The sequence below is a fragment of the Sinohyriopsis cumingii genome, unplaced genomic scaffold, assembly GCF_028554795.1.
Source record: "Sinohyriopsis cumingii isolate HCF-2022 unplaced genomic scaffold, ASM2855479v2 utg002183l, whole genome shotgun sequence".
Classification (NCBI taxonomy): Eukaryota; Metazoa; Mollusca; class Bivalvia; order Unionida; family Unionidae; genus Sinohyriopsis; species Sinohyriopsis cumingii.
The window spans coordinates 122,051-143,379 of NW_028316148.1; the positions used below are offsets into that span (position 1 = coordinate 122,051).

Genomic DNA, 21,329 nt, shown 5'->3' on the forward strand with positions numbered 1-21,329 from the left:
CCATAGCTTTAGTAACTGCAGAAGCAGGAAATAAATCAGGGAATTATTTTTCAATTGGATCGACTTTCTGATCCAAGCAAGGTTTGTCAGTTACAAGTGCATTAACTGCAACCTTCTAAGGAGCTAGGTCGTTGCCTAGTAACAAATTAATGCCCTCTACGTGTAAAACAGAGACTGTTCTGACTGTCATGGGTCATGAGATTAAATCTAATGACAAATATACACGATGGAGAGGAACACTAACAAAATACTCTCATCAGAAGAAAACTATTCAGAAAAAGGCAAATTACCGGACGATAAAAGACTCTGAAAAGCTCCTGTGTCCCTTAAAATTGTAATAAAGATAGGATTGGACGAATTACCCAAATGTGTGTGTGTGTGTGTGTGTGTGTGTGTGTGTGTGTGAGCGAGAGAGAGAGAGAGAGAGGTTCTTCACATACCCTTTTTATTAATACCCGGGCGTAATGTTTTAAGCCCAACAATGAAGTACTTTTCATGGTGAGATAATGTGGAAACACACCTTCCAGGATTAAATATATATGTTAGATAAAATTATAGGATGCATCATGTTAGGTTTTAACTCTCATACATTTACGAAAACACATAGAGAGATACGCACATGTATACACACTTACCTTAGTAAATATTGATCCGTACCATTTTACCATTTACCTCTCCTCATCGAAAGGTCAAATGAAGGAGCTCTGCATCGTCTCGCATCCGTCCTTCTTGTCATACTACGTCGGTCACTTTTTAGTTTTTTAAACTTTACTCAAGCACCCTTACATTAACTTCAACCATTTATCAGAGAGCACACTGAAAGGTATGGCATTAGCACAAAATGTAGACAAACGCAACAGAAACCACACCAGAGCATTTATGTTTGCACAAATGATACTTATGCACCAACACATACATATGGCCTAAAAAAATCTCTAAAGAAATAATAAAACAATTTTAAAAACTTAAAATGATTAACCTTGAAAAGCGTTCCAGAGACCTCGGCCATATTTTCGTCCGTCAGCAAAAAATCACAGTGTTTCTAGAAAACAAAAATAAATCAATAAAATGTGTAGGCAATTGAAGCTAAAAAAAATTCTCATCGCAATTTATCCAAATTTGACATAATTTATTACTGTATCATAGGATGTTTAAGTCTGTACGAAAAATTAAGAGGTCAGGATAATGTGACTGGGTGGGACATCATGCTACATGTCTGCGGCATGATGCCCCAGTGCTAGACATCAATATAAACTGTCACACTGCAGATATCGTAGAGATATGACTGAAACATTGTTAAAGCTACGTTTAAAATCCAAATCACACACACAAACATTTCTGATGCATCTAAATAATAATCATGTCAGAACAGTTCAGCAGAATTTTTATACATGAACGAAACAACTCTGTCGTTTGGTACTTTCAACCTGGTCCAAATGATACCAACCCGCCATTAAACATGTTAAACATTAAAATAATATAATAATTTACTATATAAAAATTATAAACTTTTGCCCCATTAAACACTTAAAAAAACCTGGCAAACATTTACTTAGCACCGACACACTGATACTAATAAGACAGTTTGATTTTCTACAAGTGATGTCAAACTGACGTCGAAATATGAGCGCCGTTACTGAAGGAAAATATAAACCCTTGAAATAAAATGACTGAATAGCAATGGACCAACGTTGTCAGAAAACATCCTATATTAAGGACATTTTACTTTTTTCAACAAAATACGCTTATCTACCAAAAGCTGTAGCCTTTGTGCTTGAAGTAGACCAATATCTAAACAACTTCTGGAATGATAAAACAAACAAAAGCAACAACAAAAATCTGCTTTGACTGAGTGCATACTGGGATAAAACGTTTTACGGCATGAAGAGGCAGGGTCTAGTATGAGACAATAATTTTTGGTGTCTCTTCCTAGTCAAGATGGATTACCGCCAGGTGAATATATCATGCAACAAATTTCATCAATTTCCCACTAATTCCCATTTATGATAATGTTTCATCACCACCATGTGTTATGGTAGTTTTCTTTTCACCGTTCTAAATTTATTGTTGGGACAAATCTAAGATCGAATGAGAGTTTTAAGGCCTCTCTTACAAAGGTGCCATTCTTTGAGATGCACGATGGTCGCTGAGGTGCGAGAGTATATTAGATTCTAATTGTAAGAAAGGCAAAATATAAGGTTTAATATAGCAGCCTTTTATTACATCAAACAGGATTGCGATGATATAGGGGTTGGTGCTTACATGCAATGTGATGGGTACCATTTACCAGGGGAAGCGGGCTCGAATCTACTTAGAGAGTACGAATTAAACTAATCTAATCTGTATGATGGTATTATTTAATCGTATACATAAACACGCACGTACATACATACATGCATACATACATACATACATACATACATACATACATACATACATGCATGCATGCATGCATCCATGCATGCATACATACATACATACATACATACATACATACATACATACATGCATGCATGCATGCATCCATGCATGTATACATACATACATACATACATACATACATACATACATACATACATACATACATACATACATACATACATATATACATACATACGTACATACATACATATAGTCATTAAATATGTGCATCATTAAATTTTCACCACTCTCATTGTATGTTTGCTTATTATCCAACTCACCATATGCAGATAACTCTGCGAAGTGTTGAAAATCGTGCAAACGTTGTGGAGGCAAGAAATTTTTAAAAATGGTTCAAGGTATAATAAGGGAAAGAGCAAACATGCTCATTAAGGTAAACTGGTTGTATTTATTTGTTTCTAAGGTTTGTTATATTATCAAGTGCAGACTGAAATTCAGTTCACTTGCATTCATCTTTTTATAAGGTTTTGGAATGCACTGGTGAATTTATCTATCTAGCTTTATGTAAATGTTTTTATATTTAATGTTCACCATCAGGCTAATACCAGTGACAATTGCTTGATGTGTTGAGATGCATAACCTGAAATTAGTCGAATCAGCTACTTATTTATTCCTTTTTACGAAATTAATGCAGTGCTTTGAATCATTCTAGCAATACTCATTTCGAACCACTCTCATCCTCATGCTAAAACCACGCCAACCCATAATCAGTCACATGCAATCAGTCATATTTATTTACAGCTTATTTCAAACAATCTTCACTTTACCTCTTCAGTGTCTCTATCAGCTCTGAAGGAAAACTTGTAAAAATAGCTATATTTCATGTTTTGATTATTTAATGATCAGAAGAATGTTAATCAAGCTATTCAATGAAACAGATTAATGATCTTAAGGATTTAAGTACAGATCATGTTCATAGATTGTTCTCTTGCAAATTCCTATCTATCCATTCATTCATCCATGGGGAAATCCATGGATACATACATACATGCTTGCATGCATGTATGCATTCACACACACACATACACATAAATACATGCATACATACATACATACATACATACATACATACATCTGAGATTGATGTCTTACATTTACATAGTTATGTAACGTTTATTCATTTATCTCGAAAGCTATTTAGTTATATGACTACGTACTCATTTTTAAAAATTTATCCGAGCCATAATAGTTCAGCTACATACAGGGTTACTTTAATCAGCTCTGACACAAGGAAGAAAGTATTGAATTCAGCACCATGACTACTACAGTAAATTAATTGATTCTGTCTTTAATAGTCTAGCCAGCATAACTACATAACTATTCAAGATCATATCGATCGTTCGCCCTGCATTTTAACAGTACCTATAGACAGGTAACCTTTCCAATGATATCTACACTGACGATACTATGCAGAAGTTTTCATGGCATATAAGGAAATGCAGTAGGGGTAAACATTTTGCAGAGAGAGAGAGAGTTATCCGTTCGCAATAGTAACTAATGACATTATCGCTCGTTGTTTATAAAGGCTGATAAAGACATATGTATTATAAATGTATACCCACCTCGTTATGAAATGGTAGGGTTGAATGACTGCTTGATTTTGAGAGTGAGAGAGAGAGAGAATTTAGGGACGATTTACTGACTTATTGCTCGTTGTGTATATTAGCAGATAAAGACCTATGTATTATAAAGGTATATTTACCTCGTTATGAAATGTTATGGTTGAATGATTATTTGATTTTGAGAGAGAGAGAAAGAAAGAGAGAGAGAATTTAGGGACGATTTAATGACTTGGAAAATATTAATTTCTTAATCAGTCCTATTTCTTTTCGTACTTGTTTTATATACTTAAAAGTGCATGCTTAGCTCACAACCCGTGTAATAGCATCGGAAATTGATGAAAGAAGTCTTGAAAATTGTAAATTGATCGTATACCACCCAAAGAAAGTGCGAAATGTTTTAAAGAATCTTTTATTTTAAAAATTTTGACTATATTCAAATGACTTTTTCGTGTCTATTTTACCTTTATATTATTAAAAGATTGCTAACATCTTTGCCTTTGTTACTCTGTTCCGTAGGACAATATAATTACCTGTATGCTGAATGTCATATTTCAAACTCGGTTCTATTTTTCTTTCCAATTTTGTTCTATTTTGTATTTCTATTACTTATTACCTAACTTTGATTCAGTACTATATTGTAAATATTGCGTTCATGTGCCGTTAATTCCTATACTTGTATACATGCATACATAGTGTCTGTCTAACTAATGAAATAATGTTAAATGTCTGTGTGTGTGTGTGTGTGTGTGTGTGTGTGTGTGTGTGAGCGAGAGAGAGAGAGAGAGAGGTTCTTCACGTAGCTTTAAAACAAAATTAGTCACATCGCTAAAATATATGCATTGTGGTAGTTTATGAATCGGCGCGGTTCGAACCCGCGAAAACACGATTTTATACAATTCGTACGTTAAAAGCATACAGTCAGTAGGTACATAGTATTTGTGGTGCTGTATTACAAAGCATTAAATCTACAAAGTGATAAACATTTTATCCTCTTATATTTTCATTAACGGATTATCTTTTATTTTGTAATCAAGGTCTGAGTTTTGTCTTTGTAATGTTGATACGCATATAATATGTATTTCCTTGTCAAATATTAAAACAATGTTTATATGACTAATTTTTGCCCAATAACGACAAGCTGTCTCGTCTTTTGTAAATACACAATCACGCAATGCTTAGAATGTAGTTCAAAACAATAACTATTGAATGACTTTGTTTCTTTGTTATATTTTATGATGAGCATTTGTTCAGAGGAAGTTCTATTAAGAACACCAACTAATATTTTTTTATATAAACTCTCAACCATATATACCACATAATTCTTAAATTAGCTTAATTCTGGACATTCATAAAAGGCATGTGTCGGATTTTATAAAAATATATATTATCAATGATCGGAAAAATGAGTTTATTTAATTTCTAATCTAGTTTTAAATTTTGCTTGCAGTAAGCTTTACCTCTCGAACGTTACTTGAATCGTTAATTTTAAAATCGAATTCATCAATACAAATGAAAATAGTAACAATCTTTAGAATGAATTTGATCTCTCTAATCAGACGAATATGCTTTATTTTACCTACTAATAAATCCAAACCCAACTTTATTTAAATTTAAAATGGTTGACCCCAAAGCTGTCAAATATTCAATCGCGTTCCGTTTTGTAGACCCTCGACCCGACTCGTATAACTGTAATCTTTGGCCATGACACGTTAGTAATCTAGTGCATTCAATGACATTATTTATTAAACTGTAACATGCCACACTCGATCTCTATTACTACTTGCAGGGCTGGAATATATATATCGAAGACTGAGCTTGAAACAGTGACAAGCGTGACATTCTAAAGGATGGTAAGAGGAGACAATGAAAGATTTAAGTAAGTAAATTTCCTTTCTGAGATTGTCCACTTGATCCTAGTTTGGTACCTTTGTGGCTAAACGTAAACTTTTAATATTTATTTAGAGTACTAGTAAGGTTTGGAGAGGTACTGTTCATGAATACTTAGAAAACACCATTACAATGGAGTCGTTTTGAATGGCAAACAATTACATTTCATCATATACTTTGAGGTAATTTTATAACGTTTCTAAGCGATTTCAAAGCAATTTGCTCTCATTTCCAGTTGGCTTTTGTATTTCCTCATCGACCTGCATTCGATACATGTAGAACTCAATTCCCGAATTACTTGTATTTTTATCTTGTACGCAAGATGTATATATATATATATATATATATATATATATATATATATATATATATATATATATATATATATTGTTATGTATATTTGATTTAATTATATCTAATCTGATATATATTTATGTCAATTTAATTGTTTGCATATCAGTTTTATCTTTTTATTTTCTTCATTTCATGCTATTGTAATGTAAATGTATTCACTGGAGATGGTACTTTATCCAGAAAATAGTTTGACTTTGACTGTTTTGGTAAGCATCTATTGTTCATCCAAATAATGACATTGATTCGAAATTAGTAGCAGCCACGTAAATAATTTCTATTTTTATTTTAAAATGATTGGTTGTTGTCGATGTCATGATGGGACTACGTGTTTAAGATGTAAACAATTTTTTAAAATTTTATTTCATAGTGTAAAATGGGTGTACGTGATCTTTAACAAGTACATAATTTCTACCAGGTTCTCAAACATGATCAATTGACCCCTTGTTGCGTTTTAAAATAACTTTTTACTTTGGAGAGATATTCTCAGTGTGTTAGTTGGGTTGTTACACTGGAAAGTGTGTGTTCTGCTGTTTCGAGTTACTTCTAAGTACTTTGATTCAAAGGGATTTATTCTTTTTTCCTGGAAAATACGTTTGCTCATAAGAAATTCCTGAACAAAGGCAGCTCTTATAAAAATGTATTCAGGTTTTGAAAACTGGAGTTATATTTTTTGTTTCTACATGGAACTGTAGACTTCAACACTACAGATTACAGCATACGTCATCGTCCTCCAGTTTGGATTCCTCGTTGGGACTCGAACTTGAAATAATTAGAATATTTTGTTATTAGGAGTACAAACATTTTATTCGTGAATAAGTCTTGGATATTTTTTGGATTGGATTCTTAAAACCGTAAGTTCATATTGTTTCATTTTTACAGACATTTTCCAGGAAAATAGTTATTATTTTTAAAACTTATTGATTTCACTCTTTCTTGTGTTCAGGTCTATTCGAGTCTAAACACGTAACATAAGAATATGATGTTACCCAATGTTATATGTTGTATGCACTCGTGTATCTGCATGACTCGCATGACGACCTAGTGATTATTTTTTCTGTAGCTACACATTCATTCCGGATTCTTATGAAAGACATAAAGGTATATATAATTAATAATAAAGAATTATTAATATACACCAGACAGAACGGAAAGTAATATCCCTGAAGAACAATACTATCCCTGAAGAATGCGAGTGTGTCTTCTACACACGAGTGCATATAACATCGATTGTGTAGCATCATTTTTTGGTAATGCGTGCTTTGTCGCGTGGAATCGTGGGCTTGTGTGTATAGGCAAGGCGATGGTAGCCATTTACCCGCCGACCTGGGTTCAAATCTCTGCGGGGTTCGAATTAAATATCTTTAATCTGTATGATAGTATATGGGTTAAAAAAAAATTCTAATGACATTTGGATTAAGAAGAAAGGATTCGACTTCGATATCGTAACCTTGGTGTTACTCCTGGAAGATAAGTGTTATTTTCAATCTGCGTAGAGTACATCAAATTCATGTACGAGAAAATCCTAACCTTCAATACCAGACTGCATTCTCGTAATATACTTGTTGACATTAAGGTAACAACCATGGAGAAGCAAAGCGGACGTTCGAATCATCTGGCAACATTTAAGAACTTAGACTTAGACCCTTGTCTTTCAGCAAGCAAGCGTTATAAAATTAGGAACTTGTTAATGTATGCAATAATGGTATTCGTTATTTTCGTTATGTCTTTAGTAGAGATGTCCACCATCATCCTTAATGTTTGTCCGTATAATAATCCAGAAGCGTATAGTTATAAAAACCACAATGAGTTCAAAGTATATTACTTCCAACAAGCCACGCCTTACCATTACATTTATAATTCCATTTCAATAAGTGTTTCATATGTTTTGCATTTTGTTCTTTTGACAAAGGCATAGAGATGTTCTTAAAATCTATTCCATTTATTTTTGATAATTTTTAAGTTTGTGGATTATAATCACCTTTTGTTGCATAATATGCCTCCTTATATAAAATGTCATCTTTCGTGGGAAAACAGTAACTACATCTACCTTCGATTAAATTATAGAAATTTCTGAAAGCAGGTTTATTTTTTTCCTTTTGCAATTTATATGCAATTTTTATTTTCAGACCAATGAAGTTGATTTCGAATCAACTAACTACATGTGGTGTATTTACCTGAAAGAGAAATGTACCTTTCCAACGTTATTATCGCTGTCTTTATTTATTGGCTTCTGTCTCTGCTAAATGGTATGCTTCAGATTTATTTTTATTTTCCTACCTTCCATATTATATATAAACTCTTATAAACTGTCATGTATATGTAGGACTGTCTGCTATTAAAACAACATGCCAAGAAATACGTCATCAAAATAATGTGTCAACAAAATCTGTCATTAAAATAACCTGCCATTAAATCCTAGATTATTACATTGCTTTAAGTATAACAATACTCAAATTGAATTTGTACTAAAAGACAAGCTAGTGTGCAAATAGTCAATTATTTAAATATTATCTGAAGTAGACATGCATCAACCCAAGATTGACATTGGCTCTTTCTCGTACTAAACAGTATGCCTTATGGTTCCTTTGTTTTCTTCTCACTTTTACGACATTTATACACACCTCTAGATGGGTGATATCAACCTAAAGCTATAATTGACCCAAGGTTAATTTAATGGCATTTTATATCTTTTTACAAGAGGATACATTGATCCTTCATTCTTCATCTGGACTTGAAAACATTAAACGCACGTATTCATGTTAAACAGAGGTCTTATGTATATAAATGAGGAATTTCTGTTAAATATTGAGTATTTCAAATATTGTCACAAGTCAGAAAGCTGATTTTAGACCTTTTCCTCGCCAATAAGATCACTTCTTGACACTGATTCCAAATATTCTTGCAGAGGAATAATTGGCTGATTTAATCCAAAGATACAACTGCATTGTACTCTCCTTTGTTAAAATACTCCTTGCAGATGAGTCTCGATGAAAATTGCTTCTTTTTATCTTTTGTGTATATTTAGAGGTGGGGTTGGGCCATGTGCTTGTGCACAGAGAATTTAAGCTTGTTCAGGACGGCAACTGCCAAACGATCTCATCGTATTTTCTCCGTCGCAATTATTCAGACAATATATTTGCACATTCTCATAGGGACTTAACCCAACCCCAGCACCTACGTCATAGGAATTAAAATAAATTGTGTCATTTCTTCATGACTTGATTACTTGCGATAAGATTACACGTGAGAAATTTACCGTAACATTAAAATCACGAGGATATGCTTTACCCGCTTGAAAATTAAACGCTGTTCAATATGCATTGAGAATTTCTACAGTTAAGCATTATACCACCAATATCAGTATCATCGATCGCTTTAGGAATATGATATGAAGGATAATGTCTTCAGTTAAACAAGACAGTATAGTATCATTACAGAAATGTGCAAGTCAATAAGTTTCAAATCCAGACCTTTTTCATGAAAATCACCCTAAAGAAAACAGTCAGATGGAAGGATGTGGAGATTAATTATGAGCAATCTGAATTCTTTAATCGTAGGTTATGTTAGTTTTTGTTTCCAATAAAATATCAAAAGGAAAAAAAACTGAGGCCTGGACGCAATGTAAGTCTAAGAGACATAATATCAGGCTGTTCGAAAAGTTTGTACTTGTAGTCCAATCTCTTCCAAATGCAATTTTGTATCAGCATATTAATATACAAGCTATCGACGAAACACATGTGCAAACGCGTATTCGGACACAATCTAGTATAACAATTATTGACCTGCAACAGTACTCATATTTGATAACATTGCTACTATTTTTGTTATTATAAGACCTTTTAAGAATTATACTAACCAAAAATATTGAATGACAATTTATTGTGTCAAGTTTTATTATTATTCTTGAAGGTTCAACAGATGCGACGGTGATTGGGATTTCATTAGAGGGTACGTACGCAAGGAAACACTTCTTTTAAAATCGTGCTTTTTTAACCAGTTAGATCAATTACTATGAGTTAAATTTGAGCATTACAAATCTTTATATCTTGCCAAATGTTTATTTATTTTTGGGTAGACATATCCGACCATGATATTAGTTTGAATATAATTTAGCTTACAATTGGTATGTGAATCCGTAACTTATTAAACAGCTTCCGCTGAAATGAGAATTTCCTATTCCAACCTCAAACAAGAATAAGTTTTGTGTTTCATTTTAGTTTCACAATTGTTTTGCGCATGCAATTATCATATATTTTAATACCTTAGCGAATTGGAAGTGTATGTGTGGAAATCGTTTCCGTTGTGTATCAAACCTTTACTAACTGTGTTGTTGCGAGCTTTCCTTTATTCTAATCCTTCTGTATTGATTCACATGCCAATATGTGTAGCTCTCTTTAAACATGCTCCGCTGAAGTATAATTCTTTACGGATTGCATTCTCTATATACTAAATATAAAACTAAGCTACATAGCGATTGGTTAGATGTATGTAAAGAGCTTTTCTATATGTGGTGCTGTGATTGACTAACAATTAATGCTGGTGTCTGATTTTAGTACTTTTGTTTTGCTAAACGTTTGATTAGTGCAATTTTAAGTGATCTACAAAAACTACATTCAGAACACGGGCTTTTGTATTGAGTCGGAACGTAAAATAAATTATACACTTACAAGAGTATAATATATAACACATTATCGAACCTTCGTATACGTGAAGTTCAATGACCAATTATTTAGAATATTTATAAATGGACAATAACATTAGAAGGAAAAGAATACATAATAAACGATTATCATAGCATTGTTTAGTCTACGTTTATTCTATGACACCTAAAGCGTATTACTTGACGTTGAAACAGCCGTCTTAAAATGGCTAAAATACTTAAGCAAATCATAATCATATCAGTATACGGTTGGGGACAGTTCTGAAACAGTTCACTGATTAAAACTATCTGAATTTCCTCGCAACCCTGTACAACACAATGTCCAGATCACCAATGTATCTCTAAAACAGCAGTCATGTTAAAACCGTTTAAAAGATTTTCAAGAATGTATTTAGAATAATTTGCATCTTAAAGGTATAATTCCAGACATCTAAATACAAGCACCTTATTTTAATTATTTTATAAAACCATTAGGTCCCTACAAGACTCTTAATCATCGATAAACTTAATGAACATTGTTGTGAATGGAATTCATTCCAAATGCTTGTCGCAACATAAATAATGGCACAAAATCAGACTGACAGATTTCACACATTTTTTAGAGGGCTCTTGGAGTTTTAATACATTTAAAATTAAAGTAATAATCGCGTATGAAGGCATACATGCATTATGTAGTAGGTTAGATATTACAAATGGGTAGTTAAAGATTGTTGTTACACATTAAACAGCCAAGAAAAATGTTCCTTGGTCAAATTCAGACTTCATAAAAGTTACAATGCAATATTACACAATAGATACAGATTTACATATCACATTTAATCATTATAACACCAAGATAAGCTTCATCGATCACCATAAGAATATAATAAGGAGGCATAACATACTACTACAAAAAAAGAATTACAATACCACATGGTGACTCGGCATATACAATGGCTGCTTGGAAATAAAAGAAAGCAATGGCAAAATTTAGCATAAATTTTGAATAAATCATATGTTTGCAAAAATTAACGAGATGCTACAAAATTAATATCCACTTCGCTATTGATTTTGATTTTAGACATTCTGTCAAGTGTATTATATTGTCTTGTTGGTTTTATACCATTAGCTATGGCGGTAACAAATAACAATAATGAATGTTTCTTTCCTACTACCCAGAAAGAAAAGTTGATGGCTTAAATTTCCATCAGATATGGAACGAACTTTGGGTCTACAAATAAAGTAAGCTAAATAGGAGAATGGTTGAATGGGTGGGACATGATGCTACATGTCTGCGGCATGATGACCCAGTCCTAGACATCACTATAACAAGTTGAAACAATGCACAATCAAGAGAATAAAAACGATTTCCATGCAGAAAGTTATTGTTAGTTAGGTTGATGATCAATGACACGAAGCCATTAGTGAAATGCAAAGGTAACAAGACCAGCTTTTATTAATACATATAATAATTAGTTAGCTATAGATTAATAAACCTTGGCATTTATATGTCTACTCTTTTGTTGACATTGTAAAGGATCAGATGCACGATCGTTTCAGACAAATCTTCAAAATGAAAAAGCCTGATAAGTTACAATTTGATGAGACAAAAATTATTTAACAACAGTAACGTTTAATATGTGTTGAGGAAATGAAATATTCCGTATTGCAATGTACTCAAACAATTAATTCTGTATACTGCAAAGAGTTAACAGAACATTGGATTAAAACGTGCACGGATTTCACTCAGATAAAACAAGAACGTATCTATGCAACCGAAAAATGAAATTTCTACAAATATTATCTGTACAACCGATGATTATGATAATGATGAGGATGATACACCTTGTCCTCTAAAACGTTTCCGGTGCAAACATAAGGACGGTACAATATGTTTCCTTAGCCCTTTCAGCTCACACTACACACAGCCTATCATCAGATGACGGCTATTAAATTTCTTCAGTAACATTCTTTCACATCGAGATACCCTTACGTTATTATAGGTTCTTACATGGTAAAATAACATCATAATACAGTACGGTATTAATTACTTCTTATACATACATCAATAAATTAATACAATTTGAAAGGATCAGATGCAGGATTTATTCAGAAAAATCTTCAAAATGAAAAAGCCTGAACAGGTACAGTTTGATGAGAGAAAAGTATATAACAACAGGAATCTTTAATATGTGTTAAGGAAATGAAATATCCCGTCTATGGCAATGTACGCAAACAATTCTTTCTGTATACTACAAAGGGTTAATAGAACATTGGATTAGAACGTGCATGGATTTCACTTAGATGAAGCCAGAAAGTTGATTTGATGTGTTATCAAAGCTAATGTATGGATACAATAATGCACTTGTAGTTGGTTTTTCTAGCGACTGCACGTATCTATGGAACCGAAAAATGAAATTTCTACGAATATTATTCGTACAAGCGATGATAATGATAATGATGAGGATGATTCACAGTGTCCTCTAAAACGTTTCTTGTACAAACATAAGGACGGTACAATATGTTTCCTTAGCCCTCTCAACTCACACTACACACAACCTATCATCAGATAACGGCATTTAATTTCTTCGGTAAAACATTATTTCGCATCGAGCTACCCTTACGTTCGTAAACGTTCTTGTATGGTAAAATAGCATCATAATACAGTACAGTATCAATTACTTCTTATACATACATCAATAAATTACGTCACATTCATACATATCCTTAATCATGTTATACTGAACAATATCACAATAATCAGATGCGTTTCTTTATCGTACACTCATATGAAGTACACAAACATTAAAATATCTATGCTCTGATTTACGAATACATCCATAGTAACTAATCTTACATGCTTCACCCTTTTTCTAAATTCACAATTCAAACATGTGTAAATTCAAACATAGCGTATTATTAAAAGTACTAGTTTACTACGAAGTACCTAATGGCTAAATATAAAATTAATTCTGACTACAAGCTAACCATCTACATATTTCTCTTTATATTCCTCAAGCCCATTTCTGATATACGCATGTAAATGGAACACTACAAAGGTAATTCTACTTATCATATACTCAAGTGTTTCTACGTTAACTTTTCATTGTCAGAATTGTTCAGCATTTTACGATATTGCACTCACTCTCACTTTATAATGCACTCATAAAGGAACTACTTTTTATTGTAATCAAACACGTAGTATTCGCTTTATGTTTTGGTTGATTAACCCTTTTTATAAATGAAATTTCGTGGACTACCACATGCCAGCTGCTTTTTCTACATCCCACGTTAACTTGTTTGATGCAATGTTTCTGATTTAGGCGGGCGATAGACGCCAGATTTCATAAAATGACATGCAAATGACATGGTAAAAACTGTCTTCTTTAGCTAGTAATAAGAATAGTAAAAACTTTCCTTACATTTTGACATCCTGTAGTTCTGCAAATTACATGAACCATACTATGGATTTGCGACTTTGATTACACATTTCGAAATTGTAATGTAGTTTTGGCTATATTCCAAGTGCAATTACATCCTCCTTCCTGGATTCAAAATGAAATAAACATTATATTCAATAGCGTCTTTCTGATAATTGTGATTGAAAGACTTACGTTTCCCATATTACTAATTCAAACATTCAATGACCGAAGAGAACCACACTTGTAGGTGTCAACAGGATGCTCCGTCGCCGATGTAATCCACTGTGCTTCATGTATTTCAAATTTTGATTGGACATCGCTGTCCGATCCAATCAAACTTAGCGGACAAGGTCCCTCTCGCTGTCTTTCAGCGGGGGTAAGGACAAGAACACGCATCGTTCACTCCGCGGGCTTCCCTGTGGTGTTGGGACAAAGATGTAACACCTAGGTGTGGTAACTGCAAGCCTTTTTTATAGGCAAGCAATGTAATCCCTTTATTCTCAAGATTCCGGTCTTCTGGCTAGTAACGTTGCGTAAGAGTTCAACACTACCCTGCAGCAATCTTTAAAACATCGAACACATGGCCGCAGTGATAATTCTAAGACAGCAGAGTAGAGCTAATACCTGACACTATAGCTTGGGCTTAGCAAACTTGACGAGTTTTATCACCTGAAAATCATATAATGGAAAATTAAGTATTCTTGGTCAATGTGTGAAATAAAGGGCATTACAAATTGACGTTTATAACTCAAAATGAACGGCATTTGCTATCTACGTTAGAATTCCTTATAACGAAATGCTGCTTTCGTTATTCAAGATTAAGATGCAAGTAGTTTTAGTATGTCGATTAAAGCAGCAATTACATTTTATATGTATATACTAGGGATATGATATTCATAACTTTCTCCGAAATAAAAATGACTTTAAAATGTATCTGTACTTCCGACAATTTTTGTGAGCACTTATTACGCTGATCAGCCATAGATATGCGTATATTTTTGTTTTTCGTAGGTTGCTTCAACAATTTATCATATTATACGACTCGTCATAATCTGTCAGACAAAAATAGCCCAAGGCATTGTTTTGATGTGTGTAACAACCCTGAATACATAGGATTGCAAGTAAGAACAATTTTATAGCACATTCAAATATATTATATGATTATAATGTCCGTTTGCGTTTGTCGATTACCATATTCATATCTGATTTTCATTTCTATTTGATATATAACCTACTTTTTGTGAATCATTAACCATAATAGCCACATATACAAAGCACACATATCATACAAATTAGCGACATTTCAAAGAACGATGAGTGGTTTATATACAGAAGACATTTCTGTGCAGAAGACGCTACCTACATGTTTTCTTCTGAGTCGACGGAAAGAACGAGGTTGATCTTGCGTAGGGACATGTTGAGGCCATTTGGCCTAGACGTATTCATAAACAAAATCAAAACAAGTTTTTTCTTCTAATTTGGAATAAATTACTATGTAACTTGCCATAGATTAAGGTTGTGGCCTAAGTGGCACCAACGATTATAATCTATATCACCTAGATGAACACAAATAAGTTTTCCTTTGTATATCTTTTTGTATTATATATTTTTCTCTTTATATAGAAACAAGATTGTTTTTGTAATGCAACACTGGGTGCTTACTCCATAGCAGGAAAATGCGATTTTTCATGTCCCGGTGACATGGCTGTTTCGTGTGGCTCTGACAATACAATATATGTGTATTATTATACAGGTAATACATATTAAAGATTGATAATAAACCATTATGATATAATTCAAAGCATCCGACTCTCCTTCTTACATTCTATTTGTAAAACAATTACAATAAGTATATAGATAACAATGTTCTGCCATTACTTATGTACAGTTGGCAATGTGAATGCATCGGGCTTGCTATTGGTCTGGAAATTGTAGAAATGGCCAGTACCAATTCAGAATTTCTCACAATTATTCTAAATATAATATTCTGCGCATAAGTATAACAGTTGAAAAGGTTACTTGTAATGGATTTCTTGTGCTTCATTGACAATATGTAACTTCATAGATAATATCAGCTTAAGCTGATCAATACCAACACAAAGAGACGCATAAGTCTGTTTAGGACGATTTTATGAACTGTGTGCAGGCACTGCACATTCATAACTTGACAATAAACCCTCTTACAAAAATGTCTTTCAATTCAGTCTCAAAATATAATATGCATAAGAATATATTTTTTAAGATATACAATTATTCAGACTGATATATGGTGTGTCTGGAGAGAGGATCAACTTTCATTTGAGGTTTGTATGATACATTTTGTGCCACAATTTATATTTACCGCAAAATACCTATGTCGCTTCCATATATTTAAATCAATTGTATTGATATATAAAATATTGTAAAAGCAAATCGCGTAATATTTTAAGAAATATAACTTTTTATTTTACTTACAAATTATTATGAATTTATTATCCCTTACATGATCTGTATTTTTAAATGTGCTATTTGAAGCTTTTGATGTTCCGTTAAATTGTTCTAATTGCAGTGCTATCTTCAATCTTCTTTGCATCTGTTGTGCAATTGGTTAAGATAAACAATCGACGAGAATCGAAACCACTTAGGTTGTTCGACAGCTAGTTTGGAAGTAATCGTCCTCATATTTTGTTTTTCTTTTCTTACTTAATCAATTCCTGAGAGGTGCGATCCCTTGCTGGATGGATTAAGTTTTAAACGTGAATAGCTTGTGTTGAGTTTACAAGTAGCCGATATGATGCTACTGTTTAAAATATTATAGAGAGGTTAAAATACAAATTTATGAGACAAAATAAATCTAAGATATTACACGAATTGTTACCTTACCTGAAATCCATGCACTTTGACCACAAGATCTGACTACCACACATTAACTAGTGGATATATATATATATATATATATATATATATATATATATATATATATATATATATATATATATATATATATATATATATATATATATATATATATATATATAGATAGATAGATAGATAGATAGATAGATAGATAGATAGATAGATAGATAGATTATTTAGCGTCTATAACCCTCAGCTTAGTAGTAGTAGTAGTAGTTATAATATTCTATCAATTAACTGAATGTCCATTCCCGTGATAATAAAAAGAAATTAAATTATTGTACCTCATAAAAGAAGAACAGTAAAAGTGTTACTACAACATGCCATTGACTAGAAAGAATCTTCCTGATCACTGCCATCTCAAATATGTCAGCGTTCGAGTTTTATGCTTAGCTAACGTGGGAACGTGAGAAAGCTTGCCAGTAACTTTTCGTGGGCCAGTGTTTCTTCCTGGGGCTTTCCAGGGTTATTCCTCCGCGAGTCTCTTTATTGAATCTAACTAACAAATTAGGCCAAGACGCATTTTTGTTTCAATTGCGGGAACATTTCGCATAAACTATGTTCATAAAAGAAATATATTGATGTAACAAAGAGTTTTGTAATCAATCACTTCGTATAATGAAAATATATAAATTTCCATTACATGCATGTGTGCTATACAATCTCGACCTTCATATAGGATGTGCATGTAATCGCGTTTTTACTTTCTCAAGGGAGTTAACTCCGATTTCTTTAGTATATATTAAGCTAAGAGTTTCATATCACAGACTTTGTACAAAGTATTTTGCTGCATTTATATAGAATATGTATTTTATTATGTTACAATGTTGTTTTTGACCTATTCAGTCACATCTGATCATTCCTATTTAAAAGCAACACATTGTAGTGTTTTACTCCAAAGTCATATATTCTTCAGGTTAAATTACGAAAGAGAAAAAGACCACGAGTAGATCGGGAAGAAAAATATTCAGTCACCGATGATTGGTGTAGACAAGGAAATTGTCTGACTATGATAAACTGTTAAAGTGCATACCTTGGTCAATACGAACAGTTTATTACTAAGATTTAAATTTTCGATACTCCACTTAACTAAGGAGATGTATTATATTTATTATATTTATATTATATTTCTTAATTAGAAGAAGTTGGAATGCAATAATCGAGAGCCTCATTTGGCACGATAATTGCAAGAACATTCATAAAAATCAAATAGTCATGACCATTTAATTTATAATGGCCAGTAAGTTCCCAAGTGATTAATCCGTTTCATGTCACATCTAAATCACTAATAGTTTCACTATTTTGCAAGGTGGCTGAGAGAGAGAGAGAGAGAGAGAGAGAGAGAGAGAGAGAGAGAGAGAGAGAGAGACAGAAAGAGAGAGATTATCAGGAAATCTATTAATTATAATAGACAATGGTAGCATTCTTGTTTTTTGAAGGGGAAAAACTATTGGTAATCTTTATTTTAGAAGGGCCGCGTGGTCTATTTTATTTTCTTGTGCATTTCATAAAGTGAAAATAGTCTACAAATATAGTGCGAGATATGTTCAATTCATCAATCAACTAATCAAGTTGTATACAGCTGTAATAAAAAAAAATCCCAGTTGTCACTTGGCTGGTACTCTATGAGGATGTTACTAACATAAATATATTGACTGTCATAAGTAGGTTTTGTATTATGTAAGTGATTCAAACATTGGTTTAATCGTAAAAAAATTTTAGTTACCTTGTACATTACAAATTGCGACAAAAAGCGATTGGTATCAGTGCTGTTTAGAAATATAGCCCTAACATTATTAAATAGGACATTTTCATAATTCGAAGCAAATTGTGGGCAAAGGAGTTCACGCCGTCTTAAAGAGGGACGACAGTAAATGAACCTGCATTTACACATAGAAAGGAAGATTACCTTGATTTATCAATGTAAGTCGTGAAACTGAATTGTAATCAACCATCTTTGCTTAATAATTAATCTGATAACTTTAGCTATCGGTACTTACAAATGATAATGCAAAACTTCTACTTTCTTTTATTCCATTCAGTGCAGACAAATATCAACGTATCTGGAGAGTTTGGATTTGTATATATTCGCCTATTTAAGGCCATCGGTGACTTGCACTATAAATATGAGAGCTATGGAACAAACGATATCACAGAAAAACATCACTACATATGCTATGACGGTACGAATTTGTACAAGAAAGTTAAAAAGAATTATGCTGTCTATGATTGTCACTTATGTATTAGACTTGCAGTTAGCTTTGCAGTTATGTTTAATATTCTTCTTCTGTCAACGTGTCAGCTGTAAAATTGTCGCCAGTCATTAACATATCAATCGAAGATTAATATTATTAAAGTTTTCATGGTATAAACTCCGCATCTTTTAGTTTTGTAATCATTCCAGTTTCATGTTAACCGTGTTTTTTTTTTTACTTTTGAAATATGAGACAACGTCACCAATCGGCCAAGAACAATGTTTACTTAAGGCTCATAACAATTCAATAAGCATGTATCGTAGCATAATGTCAGCAAAGTTTTCATCGATGTGATTCATTTTCTTGTAATTTTGTAATCAACCTACCATCTAGCTATGTTTTATTTAATATGAGTCAATACCGCAAAGCCGGAAAATTAAACAATATACTTTAGTTTCGTAGTGAATCAATTTTTATCGTTCTATAGAACAGAATAAATGCGTCTTCAAGTCGGCTGAATCTGAAGTGACTTGGCCTGAGGCAAAAACTAAATGTCTGCAGCAGAATAAAGGCCTTGTCCCATACCGTATTGCTACTGATGAAAACATATGTATAACGGGGTTGCTAGATGGATACTTCTGGATAGGGATGAGGTGGTTTAAGCCAGGTATATCAATAAATCTACCTATCCATCTGTCTGTTGTAGTGTGACCAGGGTAACCTTTGTCAATTTCTAGTGACTTTTTGACAGAAATTGAACTTAATTATTGGAAGAATGTATTATATTATATTATATCTCCTTTATCTTTTCCGAGTTGAACTCGGTAGAAGTTATGTGAATTGTATCACCATGCAGAACTCCTTTGTTTGAAATACTTGAAACATCTGACATGTTCATCTTCTTTATCTTTACCGAGTTTAACTCTGGAGTGGTATTGTGACTTGTATCACCATACAGAAACCTTTTTTAGAAATACTTGAAACATCTGACATGTTCATATCGTTAAAGGTGGAGATAAGAAAATATAGTACACCACGTTGAAGTTTATACTTTCTCGAGATAGCAAGGAGTTTAATATATACGTTTCAGAAATCAGTTAGAAATCAACTTTAATTGTTTTAACTGTATAACGTTCCACAAAGCCTTATTTGTTCACATTTTAAATGTTACATCTGTTTAAATTCTCCGGTAATTTTGCCACACCTAAAAGCGCAATTTCTGCCACAGCTAAAACACATTTTATATAATGTTTGGTGTTCTTCTTCTTAACGTCAGAGCTTTAGTGTCCTCATGGAAAATATGACAAATTAAATTGCTTGGAATATTGTGTTGTTTCATCGGCAGTTTTGAGTTGCATTACAGAACAATCGGTCTTGGTTGCAATGTACAAAACCTCATGGACTGATTACCCTCAAAAATAAATAAGAAAATCAAAGGAAAATACATCAATTGATCGAATTAACAGATCAATGAATACACATACATATGAGCCATCTGCTGGAATATGTTTTGCTTGCCCAACAATTCTGAACATTAATGTGCAATTTATATATTAAAGCAATGGAAAAAAAATCAGATCTGACAAAGGATGTATTAAAGATTGGAAAAGAATGAAATTGTGGGCAAAGACATTATCATGCAATTTTACAGCAGAGTAAACTAAAATATATTCCATAAGCCGAATAAATATTAATAACAAGAGATGTTATAATTTATAGGGCATGTAATACAAACGTTCATTCATGGATGAGATGGGTAAAGAGGACATTGTATTTTCCTATGTTAATACCGTATATTTTTCATCTTATGATACCAAGTATTTAATCCTTTAACGAATGACGAAGATATGAATTAAACAATATATATTGTGGTAGCACAATATTAGATATGTTCGGTATTAACGCAGGAGAAGAAATTTTAGTTTTATTATAT

General features: G+C 32.6%; 1 long non-coding RNA gene across 1 annotated transcript; it reads left to right on the forward strand.

Annotated features, from left to right (window-relative positions):
• The first annotated feature begins 15,938 nt into the window (after positions 1 to 15,938).
• Positions 15,939 to 20,057, forward strand: LOC149770961 (uncharacterized). The gene is made up of 3 exons (XR_016418425.1): positions 15,939 to 16,059; positions 19,244 to 19,384; positions 19,884 to 20,057. It is a non-coding gene; the product is annotated as an uncharacterized LOC149770961 (long non-coding RNA).
• The last annotated feature ends 1,272 nt before the right edge of the window (positions 20,058 to 21,329 follow it).